Source organism: Lemur catta, chromosome 10 (assembly GCF_020740605.2).
Source record: "Lemur catta isolate mLemCat1 chromosome 10, mLemCat1.pri, whole genome shotgun sequence".
Lineage (NCBI taxonomy): Eukaryota > Metazoa > Chordata > Mammalia > Primates > Lemuridae > Lemur > Lemur catta.
Window position 1 is genome coordinate 53,677,903 of NC_059137.1, and position 8,282 is coordinate 53,686,184.

Sequence of the window (8,282 nt, forward strand, 5' to 3'; positions counted from 1 at the left end):
TTTCTTTGAAGAAAAAAATTTATTAGTCATAGCACTTTCAAACAATATAGGCTCAAACTGAGCCTAGGAGAAGAGGCACTATTGCTGAGGTGGTTCAGAAGTGTTTGTCCTAGAATATTCTAAGTTCCTGGGAGAAAGGGAGATCCTCTGCTTTTAGTTGTGTGTATTTATAATGCCTTTTCAAGGCTTTCTGGTCTCTACACTTCCACCTAGTAATTTTACGTACTAACAAGGACAGTTTAAATGCCCACGACTGCTCCCAGAAGACTTCTCAAACATTCAAATCGTGCGACAATTACCTGATGGCTCACTTTCATCTGCCTAACGAAATCGCAACTCCAGAGTACAAACTGTAAGCCCTTCCCAACTTATCCAGCCTCAACTTTGGCTAACCGCCCCTCACCATGTATACTAGAGTATAGAGTAATACTAACCTCTTTGAAGTCTCCTGGGCACACCATAACTTATCATTCCTCAGCATTTGCAGGTGTTTCTCCCTGCTTAGAAAACCTCCTCCTACATCACTCTTCCCTCTCCCCTCTGCCCAGTAAATTCTGATTAATGCTTTAAAATCAGCTCAAGCACAATCTTGGTACTCTGTGTTTTCTCTGAACCTCATACCTGCCCTATCAGTGCATTGTGGTATCATGCCGTTTCTATTCATGATTTGCTTTACATCCATTTCCAGAAAAAATTAGAAACTTCTCGGGAACAAGAACAATACCAGTTCATCTTTTTATTTCCAGTTCTACTTCCAAGTAGAGTACTTGATACAAAACATAGGCTTGACACACGTCTAAAAATGTTGATGGCAGTGCAAGAATTAATGGACCCACAGGGTGAAGACATTTACACAGAAATAGCTGTCAGAGCTGACTCTGGATGACTGGACTTTCTTAAGAAGAAAGTCTGGTTTCTAGGCTCTTAATTCATTAAATCTATGTTTGTACCAAGCTATTAGCATCATATGAAAACAGGTTTCCAAGACCGTCTGATCAGACACAGTCTTAGTCCTGACCCACTTGTCCTAACCTACTCTACACACTCCACCCCATGTGCTTCTTCTGATCCTTCTAGCTTATAACACTCGTTACACTTTCTCCTGTGTACAACCTGACTACATCCTTGGGTCCTTCTTCTTGACTATAAGTTGACTTTTCCCTCTGAATTCATGGTGCCCCATGAGCAGGTACCTCTTAGAATCCAGCCTGCCCTGAGAACTTCTCTGGTTAATGCTCTTGCTGGACTCAATCCCAGCCTTCTGGATGGGATGCAAATATAGGGGGTGGCCTTGAAGCACTAGTTAAGGGAAACTGACCCATATTGCAAATATCTGAGGAAAGGGGAGGAAGTGTAGTCAAAAACATAACTCTATAACCATGTTGACTGGTATGTGTTGTTCCATTTTTAGAGCAATTTGCATTTGTCTCAAAAAATGACTTTACCTTTAGTATTCAGGTCTTTGAGGGAAAGATGCATTGAGAGGAGAAAAGAGAAAAATATCTTAGAAGAGTCTAGAGGTAGGGATGAATGAAATGGTGAAAGAAAACCAATTTTGTATAATTACCTATACTGGTGTATTTAGGGTGGAATAGGTTTGCATCCAGTGCTAAATCTATCTAGGATTTCTGGTCAAAGTCCTATTGCAGAGGAGGTGGAAGGAAAGAGATTAAAAAGAAACTACGAGAGTAACAAGACAGAAAGAGTCAAGTCTTTGATACTGTGAAATCCTGTATTATCTATGAAATTCTTGCATTTCACTATTACTTGAAAGAGAAATAAACATCTGTGTTAAAAAAGAGAGAGAGAAAGAAGAAACTGTTAATGTCACAAAGGCTGGCAGGACTAGGGGATTAAGGTTTGGTAAGCCATTACGATAGAGATGGGCAGGGGAGCTGGATATCTGGTGCTTCTATTGTAAAAATCAGTTGATTCAGGAAGATCTGGGCTTGAATCTCAGATCTGTCCTTTTTCCAGCAGTGAAACCTTAGTGAAGTCACTCAGCTACACTACTTGCCCATCGCATCTGCTATAAAATGAGAATTAATATACCTAACTTTAAGGTTGTTCTAAGGATTAACTATGATAATTAATGAAGAATAGTTGATGCAATAAATGGTTATTACAAATGTTATTACCAAAACTACATACTATGTTATTTGAGAACATTCCTCCATTATATTGATATCTGCTATGTCTTAGGAAAAGAGGAAGACTGTTTAATTGCTACTTTTCTGAACAATGTCCCTTTATAGTTGATAGGCTAAGGATAATGTTTGATACTCCAATGGCCATAACTGTTAGATTATTACTGATACACTAGAATACAAATTAACATTTTTTTCATATTTTTTCCTTAAAGTCAGGTTCCTTCCATTTTTCTCAGCAATTCTCTCTTCAATGCTTTCATTGGCAACTCCATTCATTACAATTATTCAGACTAAAAACATTGGAGAGATCCTGAATTCCTCTCTTTCATCCCAGACCCAAGCCAACGGCAAGTTCTGTCAGCTCATCACCTCCACTGCTACATTCATTGTCCAAGTTGCCTGAATTACTGCATAAACCTCTTAAATGGCTGTGCTGATTCTACCCTGGCTCCCCTGGAGTCTATGCCAAAAAGAGAAGCCAGGGTGATCCTTCCAAAACACCTTTCAGATCCATGCATCTCCTCTGTTCAAAATCCCCCATTGTCTGCCCATGTCACTCAGAGAAAAAAGCCAAAGTTCTTTTGATAGCCTTTGAGGTCCTGCACGATCTGGCATCCTGCTTCCTCTTGTACTACTGGCCCTCTCTGTCCCAAGCTTACTCCACACAAACTGTGCTACCTGCTTGCTGATCCTCCACCACGCCAAGCACATTCCTGCTCACAGAATTTGTTTTTGTCTGGAACACTCTTCCTCGAGATATCTGCATGACTTCCTCCCTCATGTTTCTGATATCTCAACCAAAATACCACCTTTTCACAGATCCCCAGGAAAGAAGTTGGGGAGGAAGGAGAAAAAGCTAAACTGAGGTACATCATAAACCTGATCAATGCTGTGGGCAGCCAGAGCTCAGTCTGGCTGTCTCCCTCCAGGGATCAAGTAGAATGCTCCCCAGAACTGTCCGTCCAGATGAGAAAGAGGGAGTATTCATCCACTAGCACTTCCCTCCAATTGGTCAAGTGTGGCCCAATGGCATGTTACTCTCGCTTGAGCAAGTAATCACGTGCATGTACCAGGATGGCCACAGGGGCTAACCCTCAGTGGGGCAGAGACTGGAGATACAAGGTACAACTAAAGTGAGGTGCTGTTAGATGATGCCTATGTGAATCTGGCTGCTTCAGAAAAGGATAAAATAAGAAAGAGGGCTGAAAAGATACAAGGCAGGCTCAAGAGTTATCTCTACTTCCCTAACTACTTACTTTATCCAAAATAGCACTCCATCTCTACCCTGTCACTCCCTACACTCCCTGCCCCATTATTACCACCTCATGTATTCACTAGTTTATAGGCTTAAAGTTCTCCCCTACTAGATTGCAAGCAGAATGACATCGGGGATCACGGACTCAGCGTATTTTGTTCATTACAGTATTATCAATTTTTGGAATGGTATCTGATGTATGGTAACAAATATTTGTGGAAAGAATGATACAGTGTCTATAAACCGGTGTGTTTGTGTGTGTGTGTGAGAGAGAGAGAGAGAGAGAGAGAGAAATATCTAAATATCAAACTGTCCTTACATAGTCAAGATATGTTGGTGCTTTTTTCTCATTGACTTATCTGTCCATCCAAATTTTCTTATACTGCAGGATGCTACATTTTTCATAAGTGAAGTTAAACTAGGCTTAAACCAACAGGTGTCAATAGAAAGCCTGTTGATGCACTAGATCGTGTGGCTTTTGAATGCTCGCATGCTCCAAAAACACCTGAAGCGCTTGCTAAAACACGGAGTGCTGGGTGCCACCCAGATGTGTCAGGGATTTGAGAATGCACATTTATAACAAGTGGCACTGATGCTGCTGATTTAAGCTTAGACCACATTTTGGGATGTACTACATTAGACCATTCTTGTAGCCCCTTGCAGTGGGCATTATGCCCATTACACAGCCTGGCCCAGGACTGGTGAGACTCAAGGGAAAGAGCAGGTTTGTTTCATTTAAGCTGCTACAGAGTTCATTACAGCCCTGCTTGTTGGAGGCACTACAAGGTCACCGTTCTACATGGGATTTACTTACTACCTTCAGCTAATTCTGATGAAGAGTTCAGGCCTGTTCAAGTGCTATCTTTACAGTCAGTACTAGGGCCATATTTTTTAAATAAACCATATCTTTCTTTAATTGGCATGTCTAAGTGGAAACAGAAAAACAGGATATGAAGACCAGAGTAACAACAGTGAAAAATCTCAGAAAAACATAAGGAAAATGAAAAAGGGCAATCCCAACTTGGGGGCAGGGCTCTTTTATGCTTGATAACTTTGGAGGAATCAAACTGATTTCCTTTGAAGAGAGGAAGAAATCTCAAGACAAATAATTAGCTCTCCATTCTACAGGAAAAGGTAGTTCACTATCGGCAGTGGCCGGCTACTACTATTGCTTTTAATGCCATAGTTTTTAATCACAACCAGCTGCACTGATTTCAATGGGTGATTTGGAGACCAAATCAGATGTGAGAGACAGAGAGACGGTATGCCAATGGTGTGTCTCTGCCATTGCTTTCTACGGCAGTCAATTTAGGAAGGGGTACAGATACAGGATGGTATTCCAGAAAATGAAACACCTCATGACCTGCCACATCCTTCCACCCACTGCACCAGCTTCAACAAATTTGGCCATATTTTAATATAGAGTCTATTTCTGGGTTAGGTTCACTGGTGTGAGTATTTTTCAAGAACAAATGCTATTTGTGATTCCATGAATAGAAAGTCTCTCATGGCATAAGATTAACAAAGCTAATTATTAAGGAATATAAAATTAATTTACTAGCTGATTTAGCCCACGAGCTCATCTCCCAGAGCACTGAATCCTTCCCTAGCAGTTTTTATTCCTATTGCTTATGATAAACTTGGGAATTTTCTTCAAAGATTATTCTAATTCCAGAAACATCTTCTGAACATTTTCCATTCTGAAATTCTGATGGAAAAGTGCATCATTTTGTATAGTAAGGGTTTGAACTGATAGTTCTTTACTAAACCTTTTTAAACAGAAAGATACTTATAGTATAAGATACATACATAGAAATGTAGATGATGTAAAAAAATGTAAGATATAGATATAAATACTGTATAGATAAAGATGCTTACAGTATAAAGATGAAATTCTCAACCAGTGACCTTTGAGCCAAACTTGAACCTTTACAAATAGCCTTTTCAAGTCTCATCTCATTCTTGAAAGCATGTCTCATTCTCAGAATTTTATGAATAAGTATTGTTACCCCTTTAAATAAGTGAGAAAAGCAAATAAAATTGTGTAATGATCCTTTTAGAATAATAGCTAGAATTCTCTCCTAGGCTTTCTCATATGGCAAATTCTCAGAAAATCTAAACCTAAATTCTACAAGACTCATAAAGATAATAAGTCTATCCCTATCTATTTACATTTCCCGCCAACACATTCTCTTGAGAAGTTTCTTTCTATTCTTTAATATAACAACATCGCTTTATTTCATGTGATTACAGACTTGCCTTGATAGAATTTGCCTATGCGGGAACCCTCTCATCTTCAGTGCCAGTTGCAGGTGTGCCGTCACAAGTCCTTATTGCATTTTTTTTATTTCCTCTCGTTCCCACACCTGAAACTGAGCTGTTCACATTGTCCCAAGTAGGGAATGACAAAACACAAACGTCCTTAGTTAACCCCTGGGAAGTGACTCTCTTCAGTTTGAAGTACATTTTTAAAATTGGAGACGTTTTGAAAAATCTGAGGACAGGCTTGGATCGGCAAGGTGGCACCTCCACAAGTACTGCCAGAATTATGCCGTGTGAAAATCTCCGCCAGCAGCCCTTCCTAGGTGATACAGGGTTGGAGATGTGCCCCCAACGGGGTTCAGGATCCTGTTGGGCTATGTAGAAAATAAAAGTACAGACTCTGAACACTAACACAACTCTCTGGTTAAGCACACATATGAGATCTTTTTCAGTATTAAGCAAAACGCATGGACATTTAGTTTACTTCACTGTAAACCTCCACATCTCAGAAGCATTAACACTGAAGTGCTGTCTAAGGGCCTATTCAAAACAACTCCAGAAAATGCTTCTTGGACAAAAAAGCAACTCTCAAAGCACGATGGCAGAGCTCTACCACTTCATTGTGGTTGGTTTTGTGCTCACTTTAGCAATAAATAAGAGGCAAATTGCAAATCGACTACTTCTACTAAGATTCAGTTTTTTTCTGTGTGCTTGCATAACCTAACTAGTTTGCAATACATAAAAATTCAAGTGTGTGTGTGTGTGTGTGTGTGTGTGTGTGTGTGTTATTTACTCAGATGCACAAATGGTTGGTGGCTTTCATTACACACTTAGAAGAGACATGGCAATGCTGGGTCACTACACACTGTAGCATGTCCTGAGTCCCCACTGTCACACTGCACTGCAGAGCCCTTACAGCCTATACCCAATTCCACAGCAGTGTGTGTCTGGTCCAGATGCTGTCAGAGCTTCCTTCTGTAGCCCCAGTGAGGACAGGACTCTCTGCTATGGCTGAATCTCACTATCATAAAGGACTCTGGAGAAGCAGGTCAAGTGAATAATAAAGGGATAAAATTCAGAAGTCACTTTTGTCTCCATGCCACCAAATCTTCATGGAGCCAATCAAAATTTTAAGAATAACCTTAGAAATGCTCCTTTCTTTGGGATTCCCTTATATGCTTGGAAAATTTCCAGGCTAAAAGTTTGGAAGCAGAAATCAGATGGAAGTTAAGTTTGGAGGTTTAATAAACAAACAATCTGGACAGAAAGGACACATTAAACTTTGTTTTCATTTAATAACATATACCTGGCCTTAATGAGTCAATGGGGCAGCTAAAGGAGACAAAGCTACAGGAATTGTGGCTTGGATTTCAGACTCTAGTTCCAGGAGATAACAAAGAGTAAGTTTTCTAGGTCCTGAGTTTCTCATCCATAAAAGGGAAGTTGACTGGAAACCTCCAAGTTTCCTTGTAGCTCTCAAATTCGATAATTACAGCTCAAATAACTTATGATTCTATTGCCACCATTTCAAGGCACCAACACTGATTCCTCTGAGAACCATAAATAAGGAAATAAAAAGCATGTGTTATAGCTCATTTTTCTTTACTCCTTAATATTATGGTAGGGCGTGGCTCCAAGAATATCTATAGGATCTTCTGTTTATATGCTCAGTCAACAAGCTAAGATAAGTCTTGCAGAATCAATCACTTAGTTTCTATTGCTGCATTGGGTCACTGTAGCTATAAAATATTGTGGCAGAATCATGTTCTAAGATAAAAGAAGTGACAAGGTTATTTGCCTAATTCTGGCCAAATATCTATAATTCTTTTAAAATATCAGGTTTGAGGCACTCCAGCCATCCAGGCTGTTGGTACATAATCCCCCAAACTGACTACACCACCCTAGGCTTTAATCAGTCATTAAGAACCTGGTCTTTGCATCTGAATATGTGCCGTATAATTAGCAATAGAAATGAGCAAAACTAGTCAGATTCATGGGCCTCATTTGTTGCTTATCCTGATCAACCATAGGCTTATTGTGATTTAAACAGTTCTCCTTCTAGGTGAAAGTTAGCAGGGAAATAATTATTATTCTTAAGCAGTGCAATCACTGTACATTTAAATGTGCATATATATAGTGTATTTATTAAGTGAATAAATATTAAATGCCTACTACATTCAAAGCATACCTTAATCTATTAAAATGTTACAACATTTTTCTTCACCTTCTATAAACGCCAAGTACTAACGGATTCAGGGAGAAAGAAAATATTTTTAATATCATTTAATCAGCCAGCCATGGGTCTATCTTAATTCCAGACATACACTTTCTTGACAAACTGCAATTTTATTATTCTCCTGATACACATAAAGTGGGCTTTTCCTATGAAGTGTACCTAAACCTCCTGGGCCCATGGTGTAACTTGTGTGTAAAGGATACATGCTATTGTTCAAAAGCGTGAACATGAGATATTTCCAACTGTGCTGGTGCATACACACATACACACATAGACACCACACAAACATCAACATCTCACCCTAAACATTTGTACATCATCAGCATGTTGCAGGACAGGTTCTGCTTCTCCACATTTTAATTCTGAGCCACAGTTAGTC